The 20,651-nt window shown below is 40.4% G+C and overlaps 1 protein-coding gene across 2 annotated transcripts in view; it reads right to left on the bottom strand.

The window, feature by feature from the left end:
* The window catches only part of LOC108260261 (E3 ubiquitin-protein ligase RNF43), a 113,210-nt gene that overhangs the window by 48,092 nt on the left and 44,467 nt on the right, over positions 1 to 20,651 (bottom strand). The window lies entirely within an intron of this gene.

Raw genomic sequence — 20,651 nt, forward strand, 5'->3', positions numbered from 1 at the left:
TCAGTTTTGGTGTTGGCTATTTCATGCTAATCTGAGATCAGATTGTGTTTGCTATGTTATGCTAATCTGAGATCAAATTGTGTTTGATGTGTCATGCTAATCTGAGATCAGATTGTGTTTGCTATGTCATGCTAATCTGAGATCAAATTGTGTTTGCTGTGTCATGCTAGTTTCCTATGGCATGCTAGAAATAGATTGTGTTTTCTGATTCACACTAATCTGAGATCTGTTTTTGCTCGCTAATTCTCGCAAATCTGAGGTCAATTTTGGTGTTTGCTAATTCATACCCATCTTCTAAAGGATGAGCCTTGTACATCAACCTAAACGGTCTAGAGAGATGATTAAATGGCTGTGACCACAAAATGCTATTAAAAATCACATAAAGCTCCAACAAAAAGCCATAATTCTTAACCCTGGCATGAGTCACCTTAAGGAACACCATGGAATCCTGTGCTTTCCACGCAATATAAATCTCCTCTAAATCCTCTGTAAAAACTCCAGGAAGGAGTCTTCACCAGGCCTTAACCTAGCTACCCTCAGCCTACTGTGGTAGGCCAAAGGATGAGGAGCAGAGCAAGGGGAGTTCCCCTGACCTCAGGCAGAAATCCTTAAAACCAAAATGCCCTAGCATGACATCAGTGGTGGGCGAAACCACTGACTGTCAATGGAACCAGTGGACGATACAGCAATGGTTATAAAAGTGGAAGGAAGTGGTGAAATAAAAGAGAAACTGGTGGAAGGAAGGATGTCTTGAACCATGATACAAACCTTCTGAGGAGCAAACTGAGTGTTGTGAACTGGCACGAATTTATAGAAGCAGCAATGCACATTTGCAATACACACATGAATTTGGACTGTAATGTATTCAGAAAAGCCAGTATAAAATGAGCAAAGAACACGTGTGAATGGTCATGAATCATGAAACAAGAGACTAGCCAATCCCGGTGACTATATAACCATCATCATCATCATCATCACCATCATCATCCACTGAGTATGTTCATGGAGATGACAGTATATATTTAAGATCTGTGGGCAGTAATTCTCAAGGTTAAGGAAGATTTCAGAAGTATTACAGAAACATCTGCGTTCAGTACTTCTCATTACTTAGAGCTGGATGAGTCTCAGTTCTCAGCAGCTGCCAATCATTTGTGTTTTTTTTGCACACAGAAGTGTGACCTTTCAATGAAAAAGATCTAATGATTCCTCAACTAGACTGGAGTTTGAACGAATTCAGAGAAAGTATATATAACGTTGCATTTTCTCACGAGGACTTGGAAGAAATAACCATTTTTCATTAGTTTCTCCCAAATGCAGGGGCCTTGAACATTCAAGTGAAGACCATGTGAATGAGTGCTTTACAAAGCCAATCATTCTCTCTATTGCACAACATGACAATTTCACTTACAGTCAAACAGACTCAAACACAACCCCATGATGAACCCCAGAACCCCAGAACCAGTAGCCTGATCCAGTGAGACACATCTTCTGTAAGGTTTCATAAAGCCAAAAAGCAAAGGGGTCAGGAAACTCAAAATTACAGTCTCAATTTTAACAAGGAGCCCAAATTCAGGACTTGTGGAAAGAGTGATATTTGTTAGGCGTCTCCTAAAGACAGAGGCCTTAATCATCCAAATGGAGACTCGGTTAGGAGTCCATTTCAAAGCTCACCATTATCTTTATTGCGTAACATCAAGTGAACTTGAGAATGATCCAGAATCATGATCTCAGAGTTTCTTTGAGAAGGCATTACAACCAGAAGGCCTGGGAACTGAAAATCACAGTCGTGATTTCAACAGGGAATCCAAATCAAGATGTGCATACAGCCACCACCCAGAATGTTGACAGCCTGAATGTTGACATTGGTCAGTTATGGCTGTCTGTCTCTGCTGGAGAGTGGATGAGATGTCCCCATCCTGCTCCTTTGTACTCGCGATTAAAAGCATTCCGCCGCCGCCATAGTTGGCCAACTAAAAATAGAACAAAAAAAAAGTCCTGACAGCCTCAAAAACAAACAGCAGTGCAGAGAGCAGGGAAAAATAAATAGTGGCTGTGGTGAGAAGTCAATAATTTTTTTCCCCCTCCCAGTTTTGCCCTACGGGTCTCCTTTTGTCCTGTGCCAGCACTGGGGCCAGTTCATGTGCTGCCAATTCAGCCAAGATGCAAGAGTCATTGGCTTTGTCGTCCTTGATCTGTCTATTTCTCCATCCCCTAGGCCTTAGATCATCCTCCACCCTTCAATTTACTTCCATTCAAAGCTCACAGATGGAAAGGGCTTCTCCAAAGGCTTCTGTTTCTGAGGTTACAAATGTTGTCTCTCTGACAAATTGGCCACTTCCATGCTTCACAATGAAATTGATCAAATCCGACATGCACACGGACATAGATATCACTGTCTGTCTTTTATTCATTTAGTCAAATGAATAACTTTATACAGAAAACATATATGGTGGTGGAGGCAGTTTGAGCATTTTAACAAGAGGAGGGGGTTCGAGACGTGACTGACAGGAAACTGGGGTCAGGGAGGCCCTTTATCCCCATTTCAAAGGCTTCACCCCCTGAGGGCCAGAGACTCAGCCAAGTCTAGTATGTGTCAGGAAAGAATTCCGTTCCCCAAATCCCGCGCCCAGACCTCTCTCTCTCTCGCTCTCTCTCTGCTCTTTCCAACAGTACCAAAATACTTGGCCAGCAGCCGGAGTGTTGTTCCAACCAAGTTTCCCGTGACAACTGTCTCTCTCACTGTGTGCGTATGTGCATCTGTGTGTATGTCTGTGAGACTTCGCTCAGCGCGTCTAATCCAAACAGCACTGTTATGCTCTACAGGATCCTGCCAAGCTTCTCTTTCACACACAAACACTCACATCTCTGTGAAACACATCGTGGGCTTGTTTTCTTGGTAAGACAGGTGCTAACTGTTGCATACGAGCATTTCAGAAGACAGGCATTGGGAGATTGTGGGAGATTGATCCTGACCATGCATGAGATTAGAATTGGTCCTGCTCGCTGGGTGGGAAGCATGGCATTACTCTCCTGTCCATTGACACTGGCTAATTCTGGGCATCTGTAAAACTCTGCTAAAGAGTTTCCTCCAAGTGCATTCAGCTGCTCTGTGATGCTGCATGTGCAGAAAAGTTCACCTTAAAAAAAGTCCTTTATTATTTACCAAATTCTCAGAGGCCCTAACCACAATGTCCATCCAAATACAAGTGCAGCAGCATGGTAGTTCTTGGTGTAAGTGGTTCTGCATGTGGCAAATCAAATCAAATACGCTGTGAAGGAAAACATATTCAGTTCATAAACTTAGCTGTCTTCATGGAAATAGTCAGTGCATAAGTGACTAAAGTTGGGTTTCTTCTTCTTATTTTTTATTAGAAGAGATGTTTTTAATGCCTAGATTTTGTCCAGAGTGAAAGTTCCCACTGGGTCTTTGCAAATACATAGACAAGGTGCCTATTGCAGTCTGGAACCAAACATTACCCCAAATCTAGAACTGACAAAGAGTATATCCATTTAAATCAGGTCAGACCACCTAATTATGGACGTCCTTCAACGTCTCTGGTGAGTCAGCCATAGGCCAATATTTCAAGGATAATAAAATACAACGTTTAAGAATTTTTTCGTATACTTCCCAGAGATTTTCCAAAAGATTTTCTTTGAAAAAATAATTCTGAAAAAATTGTAACCGCAGGAGACACGCAACAGGGGATTTCAAATTAGATCGCTTTCAAAGCACAGAATTCCTCCATGCTAGCACTTGGCTTAGCTGCTTTTTTCTTGATAGCTATCAAAATCCTGGCTATTATCTTGTGTTTACCAAGTTATCAGCAATGACAAAATAAGACACGCTAAGTGTTTTTCCATCACTACAGTCAAAGAACACAAAGACGCCCCACTCAGATTCACTCATAGAAACATGCGTACGTTCTGAATGCGCGTGTTTATTAAAGTCTTAAGTCCTGACAATGCTGTAAAATGCTGTAAAACTAGCCAGCAACTAATAATTAGATTGAAACTCAGTCGTTACTGCTGCACTGACATGGACCTTTTTGTTTTTGTTTTTAAATCATAATGTGGAGGCATTCTTGAAGTCTGGGGATTCAAACCTGCTTCCAGATAGAGCATTAAAACTGGTACAAGGTGTGTTTCGAATACACAAGACAGAGTTTGTGTGTGTGTGTGTGTGTGTTCAGAGAGAAATTAAGGACATTACAGCACTGCTGCTGTCAAAACAGCAATGGAGTCACATTTCGCCTCCATCCTTTAGTACCCCATCCACTGAGACGAAGAAGTGAGGGAGGAAAAAACGCACAATCTGCCGAGAAATTGATACCATAATGACTGCGGCGCAATTACTGCACAACCCGAGAAAAAGCGAGAGAGAGGGTGAGAGAGAGAGAGAGATGGTGAGAGAGGGAGAGAGACGTCGGATTGTCTGTGGAGTCATTGAGGAGGATTTGGAGGTATTGTGGCAGTTTCCGAGAAGCGAAGCAGCAGGCCAGGGAGGGGCGTATCAGGTTAGACAGAAAGGAAGCCTCTGTAATCTCACCCACTGAGAAGTATGTTAAATAACTTTGCATGCAGAGCCAGAGGATACCCCATTAGCAGCAGATTACTGAACCTTAACTGCAAAAATTACAGAACTTTTTAGATGTTCAACTGTAACCCAATAATGCTTGGAGTTAAACGGTCTTCTATTCTCAGTCTTCTTTGCCTTTATTCTGCTGGACAGTCTTACTGATTAGCTCAATTACTGGATCTGCTTGAGATGTGGGTGAAGGTAATGCTTACTGATGTATGTAGGTCATACATCTGATCCTGGGTCAGTCCAAAGTATCAGGAGTAGTTCAATATAAATACTTATATGAATAGTTGTTATGAGTATTAAATTCTCCTACCAGGGGTGGACCTGTATAAATATCCATTCTCAGGATGCTAAATGTACAACCCTAAATCACCAACTTATATCAATATCTTCTTTGCATGGGTCTGGTGTGTATCTGTTTAGGAAGTTTTCCCTGCTCGTCCAGGTTTAGGGGTCCGCCCTGTGTGTGCAGAGTTTGCATGTTCTTTCCCGTGCTTTGGGGGTTTCGTCCTGGTACTCCGGTTCCCTCCCCCAGTCCAAAGACATGTGTTGTAAGGTCTTATTGGCATTTCCAAATTGTCCATAGTGTGTGAGTTTGTGTGTATGTGTGTGTGATTGTGTCCTGCAATGGGTTGGCATCTCGTCCAAGGATAATCTCCAGGCTCCCCATGGTCCTGTGTAGGATAAGCACTACAGAAAATGGATGGACATCCCTGGAGCATGAATATATTATATAATCTGGTTTGAGAAACTGCTAGAATATGTTTTTAAATGTTATGTTGTGGATCAGTTACGGTGCAGCACCAGTAAAGGCTTGAATAGACTTTAATGGATCCATTTTTCATTTTGTAAATGTGAAAGAGTGACACCAATGACACCAATGCAGCATAGCATTTTTAACTAAGAGCTACTAGTAAACTGTCTTAACTAAATATCAGACAGTTTGACTTACTCTGGACTCTCAGAATTAGTTCTTCTTGCTTTAATCCTTTTCACATAAAGGCTACAGACCATTAAAAAAAACTATACTTATATTTTATAAATGCCATAATATGAAAATAAAAGGATTTATAATGAGTAACACCATTGACACTAATATGGTGACATTTTAAACTAAGAGCTTTTTTTAAAACTAAATATAAGACTTAAGTTTGACTTACCGTGGCCTCTTAATATTTGTTCTTCCTGATTTAATAGTTTTAAAAATAATAATAATAATAATAATAATAATAAGGTTTTCTTGCATTTTTAAAGGGCCAGTCTCTATTTGGTTAACACCACTGAGAAAAAAAGAAAAAGAAAAAAAAATCAGGGAATACACTTTTTTCCTTTTTTTCATATTCTACTAAAACTGTGATTTTAATTGTATTAGAGTTTATATATATTATGTATAGTATAAATGATTAAAAATATATTTTATTGTTTATGAAAAAAATATATTGTTCGTACCTCTTGTCAGGCGACATGGTGACATTGATTTGTTTCACTTTTCTTTCATGCCAAAAGTATTTTAAATGTAAAAAAAAAAAGTGCAGTGCATGTAATTATAACTTATAAGTTCTACATTTATATAACTGTAGCGTTTACCAGTGCAGTTGCACTACAATGGCCCAGTTATACAGGTATATCTTACGACATCTGACTGCTACACATACGGTACCCAGCAGAGGGGGTACTATTCTTTTGGGCATACACACTCACACACTTTTGTCAGACAGGGACAGACCACAGATATGCTTTACTGCACCAATGCCCTGCCAGAATCCCTATGTGAAAGTGAAACAGCATAAACACACACACACACACACACACACACACACACACACACACACACACACACACACACACACACGAAATCAGACCACATACATTCAGAGGATGGTCCTTATAGTGCCTCGCTCTTCCTCTCCAGCTTTAACATGAGTAGTAAGGAAGTCTACTCATGACTAAAAGACTAAAAGTTGAGGACATTGATTGACCTCTGACTCCTGACCCAGAAAGAATTGACAGTCACACTGTAGAATGTAATTAACCTCCATGTCAATAACGCTTGACCAGGAAATCCATGGTGTGATCTCCATTTCAAAGGCGAGGATAAATAGAAGCTTCCTCCGTGCTAACAGGAGCAGGCCTTCTTACGTCAATGTTCGTTTCTCTTTCATTGATTCCTCTCATTTTCACTATTGCACTAGCCATGTCCCAATTCCAGCTTCCCTTTCCCTCTCTTGCTGTTTTTTTTTTTTTTTTTTTTAAAAAGAAGCATTTTTAGGTCTCCTAATTGCCAGTCTGCAATGTGCCAATCAGGAGTCGCTCCATTTCTCATTGTGTGACAGAACAATGAGAAAAATAATATAAGAAAGACAAATTCTGAGGTGGGAGACTGACAATGCCGTGGCTAAAATAAACTAGAACGAGCGTAACTAGCTATTCCTCTCTGCCCTGACCATTAGTGCGAAAGAGCCATAAGTGATAACAAGAAATAACTTGCTTTGCAGGTATTCCACGACATTAAACATTACTACAAATGGATTCACAAGTATGCCATGCCATTCTTAAATAAATAAAACAGTCAATATTGGCAAATTGCTTTAGTATAAGAAGAATAAAACATGTTGTGATATGATGTTATAAGAAAAGCATGAACGTCAGGGAGGTACCAGTAACTGTGCTTCGTGTCGGAATGCGTCGAACCACCCAATCGACGGAATGCGTCGAACCACCCTATCCACCGGTATCCCAGTGTGTAGTGAGCCATGGTCCCGAACTCGTGTCGACGATATACTGATGCACGATCTAGTGAGCTGACTGAGATGAGACGCACCATCGGTGTGGGTAGCAAGCTAACTAGCTAACTCTCACTATCATCGTTACTATAACAACCATTGTGAATGTGCAAGGACTGTGACCACAGTCTGTACAAACAAATCTGATTTGCGCACTTACTTTTGGTCATTTGCAAGAAACCTGATTTTACCCTGTTATGTGAACGAAGCCATAAACACCCATCACTCATCACCCCTCTTAAGAGATTTCATAGCTTTCATTAGCGTGTGTGTGTGTGTGTGTGTTGGGGTGAAACTCCTGTCATCTTCTAGCTTTTGTGGATGGATCAGGCTGTAACTCTCACTGTTATTTTCCAGTGTGCGTGTGCGCCTCATTGGCTTGCCTTTCACTACTCGTAGGATCTGTGGACAAAAAGACATGACTGGAACTTTGCCACTTGAGATTGCAGAGGAGCAGTCTATCTGTCTTTCTCTCGCCACCCAGACACACACTCACACACACACACACACCAGCCCCTACACTCCTGTGATGGCGCCACACTGACCCGTACCCACATTGCGATGCACCCGCTACCCCCACGTCACACGTTTTTCATTTCTTCTATGAAAGAGACACCCGGTCCACCAGCACTGACTCACTAACACACACACACACACACACACACACACACATACGCTTATTCCAATTCAGGCTCATGTCGACATTCCATCAGGGGCCAGAATAATGAGTTTTGCATAGTGTCAAACCTCTTGGGGAACTTCAGTGATGAAAACTCTGTTGTTTCAGCTGCAAATGGGGTTACTCGAGAACACCATCCAGTGAGCTAATGTTGAGCGCAAATGCTAATGTTTGGAAAGTGGGCACTAAGGAAAACGATCAGCACTCACGTTAGGGAGATCCCGCTATCTTCCTGAGCTCACGATTCCGAATGAATATCCAAAAATCAGTGCCGACAGCTTTTACATATTCGTGTGATATAATGCATAATGCAGCTTTAGGACGCTAGTTGTGATGGAATTCTCCTGGAAAAATGAAAGAAGGTAGCATTTTGCAGTGGGAAACAGACGTGAAACGCCATTTACAAATGAAAGAATGCTCTGCCTTTTATTTCTCTCACTTCCTGTTGTTATTTCTCTACGTCCTGTTGCTAAAACTCACCAAGGAGAAATGGAGTCATCGTACATGTGGACACACGCATATAAACATACACTTTTAAAAGGCCACATCAAGGAAGGACGTTTTATTGTTGTTTCTTTTCAGAGCGTAAACATGGCCGGTTCATACAAACCGGTGCCATGACAACGCACGCCACATGATCCCTAAGCACCAATCAATTACAGGGACAGCTAAACAAGCAGCCAATTACAACCTAAACTTCCCACAAGCGGAGGGAAACAAACCTTACATCTGAGAGCATTTCCCAACGGCATTATCTTTCTAAACTTCTTCTTTTTGGGATTTTAACCATACACACAAGGACAAACAAAATACTGTCAGTCGCGTCGGATTACCAGCGGAGCCACAGCGTTTAAAAAAAGGTCCTTCCATAGGATCGCAGACGTCAGAAGCCAATAAACAAACAGTGCACAAGTGAGTCTAGTAAAAAAATCCATGTGGCACCAGATACTCTTTAAGAGGGTTATGGAGGCGGTGGAGTTCTTGGGTGCTTCCATTTAAGGGTGTGTTCATATAGCGGTATGATGGTATACCACAAATAGTTACACTGTTAAGCTTTACCAGTATAGATAATTACATCAGAAATAATATATCCCTATTATTCTGTTAAGACATAATCAGATTTTACGTGAAAAGACATGAAAGGGTTGTTGTTGTTTTTTTTGTTTTAAAAAAAATAAGTTTTACTTCTGATTGAGAACAAATTTGATCTTCCAAAGTAGAATCTTTCAGCACAAGTTTGAGGGCACGGTGGCTTAGTGGTTAGCACATTTGCCTCGTACCTCCTGGGTTTGGGGTTTAAATCCTGCCTCTGCCCTGTGTGTGTAGAGTTTGCATGTTGTCCACGTGCTTCAGGGATTTCCTCTGGGTACTCAAGTTTCCTCCCCCAGTCCAAAGACATGCGTTGTAGGCTGATTGACATTTGGGAATTGTCTGTAGTGTGCGGTTGTGCCCGTCCAGGGTGTCCCCACGACCATGTGTAGGATAAGTGGAATGGAAAATGGATGGATGGATGTTGACTTTTAAAGATGCTCAGAGGAAAGCATAGAATCAGTTACGTGGGAATATTTGCTCCATGTAGTTCCTTGCGATTGCCAATTCCTTGCATTTTCCAACAATAATCTTGTCATGGTTTTAAAATTGAGCTGCCTCCAATCACCTGACTTTACTGGTTCTGAGTTCCAGAATCAGCAGCATTTGGATACTAACCTAGAAAACAGAAATCATGTCACCAGCATCAGAAACCACGCTCTCTCACTCACTTTCAGTAACCGCTTTATCCCGATCAGGGTCACTGTGGATCCGGAGCTTATCCCGGGAACGCTGCCACCAGTTCATTGCAGTGCATCATGTACACAAACACAATGACATATTCATTCATGCCTAGGGGTAAGTTATGTTAGCCCATCCAATGTTTTTGGGAGGTAGGATCAAACCAGAGAACCAGAGAGCCAAAACTTCAGAGGCTAACCAAGCTTATTAATTACATGTATTGTTCTATAACATGTACCATAGCACTGTTTATAAATGCAAAGCAGATATCATCATCAGTTGATGAATTCCAATGAAATCATGAGCTGGATTGCAACTGCATGTAACCCTTGTAACCCTAAGCTAACCCTTGCTGCAGTGGGGATGGAGTATACGGGGCTATCACCCAGAGTGAGCCAAAAGTCCTTTAACCTTGTTGGTCACAAGGGAGAGAGAGAGAGAGAGAGAGAGGTTTAAAAGAACAGATGAGAGTAGGGGAGGATGGAGTGAAAGGGTAGCAGTTGCAGGGTCCATGGCATACAGCCAGAGAGAGAGAGAGCGAGAGAGAGAGAGCGAGAGAGAGAGAGCGAGAGAGAGAGAGCGAGAGAGAGAGAGCGAGAGAGAGAGAGCGAGAGAGAGAGAGAGAGATCCTCCCGGAATGCCATGGAAAAACGAGAGGCAGGAATGTCGACTCCTCTCAGCAGTATAAACATCGCCAGCCTGCAGAATGCCGTCGCTCTGCTTTGAAGTTACTGATCCGCCTCTATATCCTTCTCTCGTTCCCTTTCTCTCTCTTTTTCTCTTTCTCTCATTCCCTTTCTCTCCCCCTTCCTCTCCATCTATCTCTCCCCTGTTTTATGGTTTCTTAATCTGTTCATTTTGCCCCATTGAATCCTCAGAAATTATAAGAAAAAAAGAATCCACTCTATATTGGTGTCACACAGCTGCGGCTTTAGAAAGATTGCATAAGAGTATTTGAGTCACATACGCACGCACACACACACATACTGTATACATACACACTCTCACACACACACACACAAGAATGAATATACACTTGTTTAGTGAGTGCAGGAGTTTACAGAGACGAGACAAATACAATCAAACCCTTGCTCTGTCTTTTTCTATCTGATATGAGACATCCCTCTGTACACTGGTGGTTATCACTTCAATGTCAACACACAACAACATTAGCTTCTGTAACACAGTACAGGGAAACACTGTAGAATAACAGGGTTTCTATTCAGCTTATTTTCACACCTCGTCTATATTGTTTGTGACTTCATGCTCAGGATATATCTTTTTTTTAAATGACGTAAAAATGAAATACTTTTGCACGTTAGCTCTTTTCTGATGTAAGTGATTGAGTCTTATAGCAGAGTCATATTGATTTTCTCATACCAAAAAGGAAACGTGTTGCACCTAGTATACTACTTGCTCCAAGAATCAATTGGTTCTGACCAAACACTCTTGTCTTTTACACACCAAACACACTGTCCTTTATTTTGTCAATGCAAGCAAAGTTATTGATTATTTACAGCTTTTGACACCTTTAGTAATGGCATTATTACCAATGGAACCTGTCAATAACCTTAACACTAGCTAGCTGGTTGCCTAGAGCCATATAAGTACAATGTGTTACGGGGCGGACAAATCGCTAACCCAAGTGTCTGGGACAAGAAGATACTAATTCTGTTAATTATATAGTGGTCATCAGTGGTTTTATTTTATTCAGCCAACAACCACAGAAGGAGAAAACTCTCCCCCACTGACTTTCATAGAAGTAATCTTTTGCTTTGATATACCTCTTTAAAATGTAACACGCTCCAATTGGTTCATATATTTCTTGGTGGCAGAATGCATACAACTGTCATACTTTTGAATTAAATTACATTATCTGCCAAATTTTAGCCTAGGTAACTGGGCCTCCAGGCAAGCATAACATGAGACAGGGCAAGCACCTTGGACCGTTCACTTCCCTGGTGGGCTAGCTAATACATTTTTGATCTGTCCACCATTGTATTAGTGCTTCGTTGTATCCTTTGAGGCAGTTGTGTCATATCTCCTGACTGTGTATTTGCCCTCTTCCCACCCCAATCAATACATCTCCACGTCCACACCTGTCCACACAAAGCTCACCGAGGCCTTCAGGAAGTGTCTCAACTCGGACCTGTCTGACAGACTGCTTAACTGGTCTTAAGATTAAGGGATTGAGAGAGCTCCACCTGCTAAACAGACTAAAACAATCATTACATGCAATTATGAAAGCCCTTTAAATCCTAGTCTCTTTACACTATATGACTGCCTCTATGCAGGTAATATACATAGACAATTGGCATACTGCAGACTGTATGTTGTAAGATATACGATACCTCACATGCACATGCTCTGTTTTTGGTCCTACACGGACACAGCTACAGGACAGCTGCAGAAATACTGGACGGACACCAATTACAAGAGGGCTTCTATTTTCACGGCCTGGTGCTACCTCGGTTGAATCAGAGGCTTAGGCGCCAGCCGGGGTGGTGGGGGGGACGGGGGGACGGGGACGGGTGGGGTTGGGGATGTTCAAGCAAACGAAAGAAGAAAAGAAAAAGAATACTCTCAAATCGCCGTTTGTCCTGCTGGCTTCTTTGGCCTCGTTTCCTAAACCCCATCAGAGCAAACGGGAAAGCCATCGTCCCGAGAAAAAAAAAACAACAACCTAAAAACCCTGCGTGCAAGTGTGCGCCGCTCGTTTCCCCCATTGCTCCTCTTTAAAGTATATTTTTGACATAATTACAGAAGAGCACAAAACGTCTTGAGTCATCCTCAAGGCCTACGTTACACACACACACACACACACACACACACATATTCAAGCCTCCCTGCTTCTACCACAAGGGCTGCCTTTCTGCACCACTTTTCTTCCGAATCTCTTGCTTTTTTCACCCCTCCCTCCTGTTTTCTCCTTGGGCGTTTGGGCCACAAGCAACAGAAGAAGCAACAAACAGGTCTGCTCTTCGGCATTCTGACTCGCTTTATATATAATTGTGGCGTGCTTTATATATAAGCAGAGGCTGGATCCTAGCCTAAATCCTCCAGGGACAGACTGGTTTATCTTGTGGACAATGCCAGAACGTGGAACCCCCCAAAATGGCCTGGCGTCCCCGCTGATAAAAGACTCGGTATAAACCTCGGCGCTCCGTCGCTGGGCTGAGACATGTGTTTTTCCGGAGATGAGATTCCTGGCACAGTAGCAGAAGCAGACACAGGCCTCGTGTTTTTAGCACCGTTTTATTGGCACATTGCTCCCGGAACGGATTGGAAATCATTCTCCTCCTTCACGACATATGGAGAAGAGTGAGCGAGAGAAAGAGATAGAGAGAAAGTGAAAAAAGTAAGAGTCCAATGAGAGTTTCATGGGGCTCCTTAAGATATTTCCTGCCGGCATATTTATTTCAATCTCCTCTTCTTCAAAGGGCTCCCCTCTTCTGTCTGCCATCAACTAGTGGTTCAAAGATCAGAGCTGCCTGAACACCAAGGTGGGGTTTTCAGAATCTACATACAATGCACCCATCTCTTCAGAAATTAGAAAAAAAAATCAGCCAATATGTACTCTTAAATGGCCTTCTAGTGCGCTGTTGGGAAGTTGTTCCAGGTTATTTGATTCAATGATGGCAAGCCATTGGAAGGTCAAGAGGTCTCCATTTTTGTGCAGATTACTTGTGCAGATATGCAAGGTTGTTTGGAGATCAGCAGTTCCTGGAATTCTCTGTCTAGCAGCTTGACTGCAATGACATCTGGCATCAATGCCATTCCTCTTTGGAACAGTGCAAGTGAATTGGCTGATTGCTAAATTCAACACCACAAAAACATCTAAGAGCCAATTATCTGCCATCGTAATTCAAACAGACTTATATTGAGATCATTAGCTGGCCTGCCCTGAAAGGGATGATGCTAGTTCATGCTCTGTTACATTTACATTTATGGCATTTGGTGGACGCCCTTATCCAGACCGACTTATCCTGAGCAGTTGAGGGTTAAGGGCCTTGCTCAAGGGCCCAGCAGTGGCAGCTTGGAGATGCTGGGATTTGAACTCATGGCCTTCCGGTCAATGTCTTAACCACTGAGCTGCCACCAGTCCAATAATACTGTTCAATAATACTGTTAGAATATCAAGACCAAATCTGTAGAAAGAAGCTAATTTCAGGATTCTACACAAGCGGTCTGTATTTGTTTGCAGGGCAACCATGTAAGAATAGACCACAACACAGCAGGAGCGGTACTTCTGACACTCGGTGCCCATGGAAACATCAGTTGGGCAACCACACTGAGCTGCTGGTAAGAGTTTAAGGAATTCTGCATAATCATAGCTCCTGTTCCAGACCCTTGAAGTTGTTTCTTCTTCCATTCTGTGGTTAAAAGTGGATCAAAGGTGCCAGTGTTAAGCAAGACAGGGCTGTAAGTAATATCTCTCAGAGCGAGATTGATAAAAACCTGTACAACCAAAGTATTTATAATCACCTGTCTTCCATCCGTGTCACATAAAGTGGCTTCCAGAATTATCGGCATCTTTCATTTAATTGAGTGAAAATGAATTTTACATTATTATAGAAAAAAGTAGCTCAATTGAGAACGATTTTTGCTCAAACAAAAATTAATAGTTTCTCTTATTGTTTGAGTGGAACATTTGAATTATCGTGTGTAATGCTTCTCTTATACAATCATTTTTGCTGTATATTGGAACTAGCCTCTGCTTTTTTACATCTTGAGCCAAAGAAAGAGCAACCAACCACACATAAAGCCAATGCGCACACCTGGTATCCGAATGACTCAGACAGAAAATAAACACTGCATTGTTAATTACAAACATTATCTGGCAGATATGATCCAGCTATCCGTGAATATAGGTAACGCTGGGTCACAAGTTCAGAAGAAGTCCTGGCCTACAGCGAAAAATTTTTTTGCTTAACTAATCAGTCACATTATGAAGCAGATAGTGCTGAGAGAAAAGCAGAGAATGACAAAAAGACAGACAGGAGGTAGAAGCGTCAGCCTGGGGCAATGTGCACAGGGCAGCTTGCCAAAATGGTACTTGACCCTTGAACCTGTCTCAGGGTGCACCGTACAGGAATCAGACAAATGAAAGGTGAGGAGTGTGTTCATCTCGAGGTGACAGTTACTACTGCAGCATCACCTAACGCCCCCAAGCCCTCAGGTCTCAAGCAGGGAGCCGGGATGGCTGAGTCTGTAAGCATGGTAGACACCTCAATGGCAGAACAACTGATTGATTTGTTTTAACTCTATTCTGTACCTCAAAGGTTCTGCTTCAAAAGACACAGGAGGAAAATGGATGGAATATAAATACCTCTCTAGGATAAAAGGGACGTCCTGGAAAAATTCACCTTCATTTTTAATGACCTCCTGGTGCAAGTTAATCTGGTAGGAATGAACACAAATTGTTCTCTGAAATGCTTTTGTGATGTAATGTTACTCGCATCAAGGACAGTGGTCGTTTATTTATTAATTTATAATTAATTAATTAATATTACAACAAATCCGAACACTGAACATGTTTTTAAGCTCTAAAATAAGCTCTAAATAAAAGTATTTTACATCATATTGCTTTTCTCTCGACTTTATTTACAAATGTGACCTTGAAGTAATCCAAAAATAATCAGATTACATTACTTTCATATCGTCATACTTGGATTAACTTACTGATTACATTTTTTTATGAAGTAATTTGTAACTGCAACGGAATACATTTTTAAAGTAACCCTCCCCACCCTCTTAATACCCACAGGAATGAAAGTGTTAGCAAGGGGTTTGGAGAAAACGCTGCAGTCTTTTGTTTCTCTTCGCTCTTTTTTCTCTCTCACACCAGTACCGCCATGTGGGTGGGCTGCAAAACCCCATTCAGCTTTATTGCACACATGCATGCACACACTCCCTCTCTCTCTCTCTCTCTCTCTCTCTCTCTCTCTCTCTCTCTCTCTCTTATGAGAGAGCCACAATTGTGGTTCAAATTGACTTTTGACTTTGTCGAGCTTTGAAAGAGTTGCTGTGTTTTTTTACTGAAAGGCCAGCTATAAATGTAATTATAGGTTGTTTTCAATTCATATGAACATTTTATGTGGGTGGTGTAGTTGGTCACATGTATAAAACCAGCATAAAAGCACATGCTGTAATGCAAATACGACAATCATATTTGGCACGCATAGTCTTTAAGGGGTCTACTTTTGATATTTTAAAAAGATGCCACATTTATATCATCTTCACAGGAGATGGAAAGATGAACAGACACATTTATGACTGCTGGGAGTTCAGTTTTGTTATATTAGAGATTGAATGTAAATATGAATGTTATTTGTATTGCTTTAACTGATGAATCAATGCAACTTTAGTAGTTTTTGTTATAAAGAAGAGAAAAAGGCTTACAGTTTGTTCTATAGAGCCCTTTAAGGAGTATAATTTGCATATTCACATATGTTAAAGGGATAGTTCACCCAAAAATGAAAATTCTGTCATATGTTCCTCACCCTCATGTTGTTCCAAACCAATAAGACTTTTGTTCATCTTCGGAACACAAATGAAAACATTTTAATAAAACCTGAGAGATTTCTGTCCCTCTGTTTACAGTCCAAGTAACCAAAACTTTCAAGCTCCAAAAAGTTCATAAAGGCATCATAAAAGTAATCAATGTGACTCCAGTGGTTTAATCTTAATTTTATAACATGATACGAATGCTTTCTGTGTGCAAAAAAATACTAAAAACAAGTCACTTTATTTACAAAATATGTTCACTTCTGCATAGATCTCTGACACGCGTTGACAAGAGAACCGTGACACACGTGTGTTCTGTTGACGTGAAAGCAGACCACAAACTGCAAGTCCTCCTCTACGTCGAAATCTGCAGACATCTTTGTTACAAAGCTCGTTCTATGTGACTCAGTTTAAGTACAGCGTCCCTCTTCCTCTGCAGTAAACAGTGCAGCGCTTCCGGGTCCCACTGTATCTTGAGAGCGGACGTTCTCGCGTCAACACAACATGCACACGTTGTGGTTCTCTCGTGAATGCGTGAACATCACAGATCTATGCGGAAGTTTCGTTTTTTTTGCGCACACAAAGCATTTGTATCACTTCATAAAGTTGAGATTAAACCCCTGGAGTCACATGGATCACTTTTACGATGCCTTTATGAACTTTTTGGAGCGTGAAAGTTTTGGTTACATGGGACAGAAATCGCCACGTCCGAAGAGCTTATAGTAGGTGACAACAGCTGCTGGTTTTATTCTCAGGAAAAACAAAGCACTTTTAAACACCAAATCAGGAAAACATTCTTGCTTACAATTCCATTTCTAAATCTGGCAATTCATAAACATACAATCTTTGAGGTGCTTTAGCTACCAGGTAAACTTTCACATAACACTGCGAGCCAAAAATAAAAGGGTTTTTGACTCCACTATTTACAAAGCTTATAAAAGTAAACAAATGCAACCAAACCCATCTCCCATGGTCGAATGGAAAAGGGTGGCACAAAGAAAAAAAAAGCTCCAAAACCCTACGGCTCAACTGATTAACGAAGCCAAAGAACAAAAGAAGGGTGCGTCGGAGGAGACGAAGAGCTATTTCACTTGAGTATTTCAAAGGCAAATTTAGGGAAGGAAGCCCGCCATAATGAGTGACAGAATCAAGTTCTGTGTCTTATGGCTGTATTTACGCTTTGCTTTTTGTTTCATGTGAACAAGAGGGATATTCAGCAGATTACTGTTAATGCGCGTGAGTCATGGTGCTTAAATACATGCCTTGTCAGGTCTGTGTGAACGTCTGTCATATGGTCAGGTCAAAAAATAGACACTCAAGAAGTAATTCCTGAGTGTAGCTGTAAGTGAATGAACTGTAATGAACTTCCCCACGGACTACAGGAATATTCTGCTTATAGTTATATTATGGTGACATGTAACTTAACAGTTACTTTGATCATGGCTTGATCCTGTTGATCCTGCATTCATTTCAGAAAGCTATAGCAGGAATGTCACATATATTCACAGACCACAGAATGTGTGTCTTTACGTTATGTATATAAAATAGACAGAGAAACATTGGTGGCATTGATATATAAGTATATTTTCACCGATTTCTGCTAACAAGAGCTAAGTGCTAATGAGCACAAGCTAATCTGACAGAATTTCTGAGATCATTTTTTTCATAAATGTTTATATTCTTCACTTTTAACACTAGCCAGACAGCTAAACAAACTAAATTGACCAGAATCCTGACAGAATTTTAAAGTCATGTTCTTAAACATTCATAATATTCACCGCTAATACTACCCAGATTGCTAATACAAACTATCCTGAAAGAATTTCTGAGAGAGTTTTCAAATCATATTCATAAATGTTCTCACTTTTATCATTAGCCAGAGAGCTAATGCAAAATAAACTGTGTGAGAAAGTAATATGTTCTTAATTCTTAATTAGTTCTTAAGGCACTTATAACATTAGCCAGATAGCTTATACGGGCTAATCTGACAGGACCTCTGAAAGAAATTTCAAGTTAGGTTATATTCACACAACTGTCTCTGCTAAAACTAGACATAAAGTTAACACAAGCTAATATGACAGGATTTAGAAGGCAATGCTCAACTCATATTCATAAATGTTCACTGCTAACACAAGCTAACCTGAAAGAAAAGGACTGTGCCTCATAATTACAGACCACAAAAGGTGTGTTTGAGAAATGTCAGATAAACAGATTAAGATTAAGGGCATTCATATACGCACATGTATTTTCATAGATTTTGTTGCTAACATAAGATAGGTGTTTAAATTCATGTTCATAAAAGGTTAACTTCTAACCCTAGCCATATAGCTAACACAAGCTTACTTGCCAGGACTTCAAAGAGAATTTTTAAGTCATATTCATAAATGGTTATAATCTATACTGTAATCTCTAGTTAAATGTCTAACCTGAGCTGACAAAATATCTTAAAAAAGCCTTTTGTTTAAGGAGCGTATCTTATAATGTAAGGTTAAATATAGTTTCAAGGCTAAGACATTTAATCTACAGTCTGTCGACAGACTCTCCTACTTATCTCAGAATATATACAGTATTTATTTTTATTTATTTATTTTTTACTGTAAACTGTGGTAGGTTAGGTAGATAGTGTGGTACACTGCAAACCTGACCAGGATAAAGCAGTTACTGTAAGCTGAGTGAGTTATTGTGGCGTGAATATATTGACATATAAAGTATAAAAATCACCCATACTACTACTACTACTACTACTACTACTACTACTACTAATAATAATAATAATAATAATAATAATAATAATGAATAAAAAAAACATCTCTTCAGTTTACTTCGACTCAAGGATGTATCTTGGGAATAACAATAACATTCAACAAGCCAGGTTTAAATTTAACCTCACTACAGGACTTTAGATCTTACACAACAGAACCATTGTATTGGAATGTTTGTATATGTTTTTTATACCAACATATTTATCTTAAATACTTCTTTTGGTTAATTTTGCTCTTTTACTAGTTCTACCTATCATGTGTTTTGCTATATACAGTGGGGACCAAAACTCAGATTTTTTACATTTTTATTTAAAGTAAAAAAAAAAAAAAAACTAAGGTTGCTAAAATTTTTAAATGTCTAAAACAAAGAAATTAAATGTTCAATATCTTGAATATTCAAGAATCTGCACTTTTTCTAGGCTCCTATTTAAATGTAAGCAAAAGTGATATTGACCAGTTTAACTGCACTGTACAAAAGGTCAGATTTTCCTCATGTCTAATCTCTTCTATTGAAGCTTGTGTTCAGACGGCACTCTAAAATGATGATTTGATCGAAAAAGGATCATAATGTTTGGCACAAACTTGTGCAGTCCACATCAGCCCGAGAGTACACTGTCATTAAAGCATAAAGTGTACGTACCAAATACTAAGAAACTTTGAAATTCATGTCAATATTTCTCAGATTCTACTTTTCACTCAATTTCTTGTCAATAATATTGAATTGTAATGAAAACTGTTGTGTGAAATTGGAAAAGAATGCAAAATCTAAACATTTTCATTAGCGGTCTCAGACCTTTGGACTCCACTGTACATAAACCTATTATCATTATTCAATTTGACAGCACCAATCTGGCAACCCCTGCTTCTAGGAAGTGTGCAGATAGCAACGCTGGGGTCAGCGGTTCTGTGAGAAGAGAGGAGATTTATTGGTGAGGTCAGCTGTGGGTTAAGTGCCTCGTTAGGGTTAAACCCACATTTCCCCATAGGAGCCGACCTTACAACCTTTCCTTTAGTTACAAAGCCTGTGTTTTATTGCTATGCCATAATTCATCTACACCGCTACAGGTAAACAGCTCGAACAGTAAACACTGCAGAGGAAATAACAGATTTGTTATCGGTTAATCGCTAACGAATTGCTACAGGGACTGTTCTTGATTAGAGATCAAGTGAAGTTCTGCCACCACTATATTTACATTTACACGGACACCGTCTGACAGGCACTCTTTTTGAGACAAAGTGACCATAGTCATTGGTATCTGGTTATTCTTAATCAGCATAAAGATGCGAAGGCGCTAAGAGAAAGAAAAGTCAATCCTGATACATAAGCAAATAGTCAATAAGTAATAAGTGAGTTCATTATTGTTTGTTCAAGTGTCAGCTTTCAAAATGAGCTGTTTGATCAGGCAAAGAACGTGCGTCTTTGATGGTTGCGGGTCAAGCTAGCGTTTTTTGTACTTTCAGCTTTAAAGTATGGTTCAGATTTGACCATGGCCATCAAGTGGAGAGGGGCTCCATTTTTAGTTTAGTAGACATGCATCAGCCTTTTGCACGAAGCACGTGCTGGGAAC

Source organism: Ictalurus punctatus, chromosome 28 (assembly GCF_001660625.3).
Source record: "Ictalurus punctatus breed USDA103 chromosome 28, Coco_2.0, whole genome shotgun sequence".
Lineage (NCBI taxonomy): Eukaryota > Metazoa > Chordata > Actinopteri > Siluriformes > Ictaluridae > Ictalurus > Ictalurus punctatus.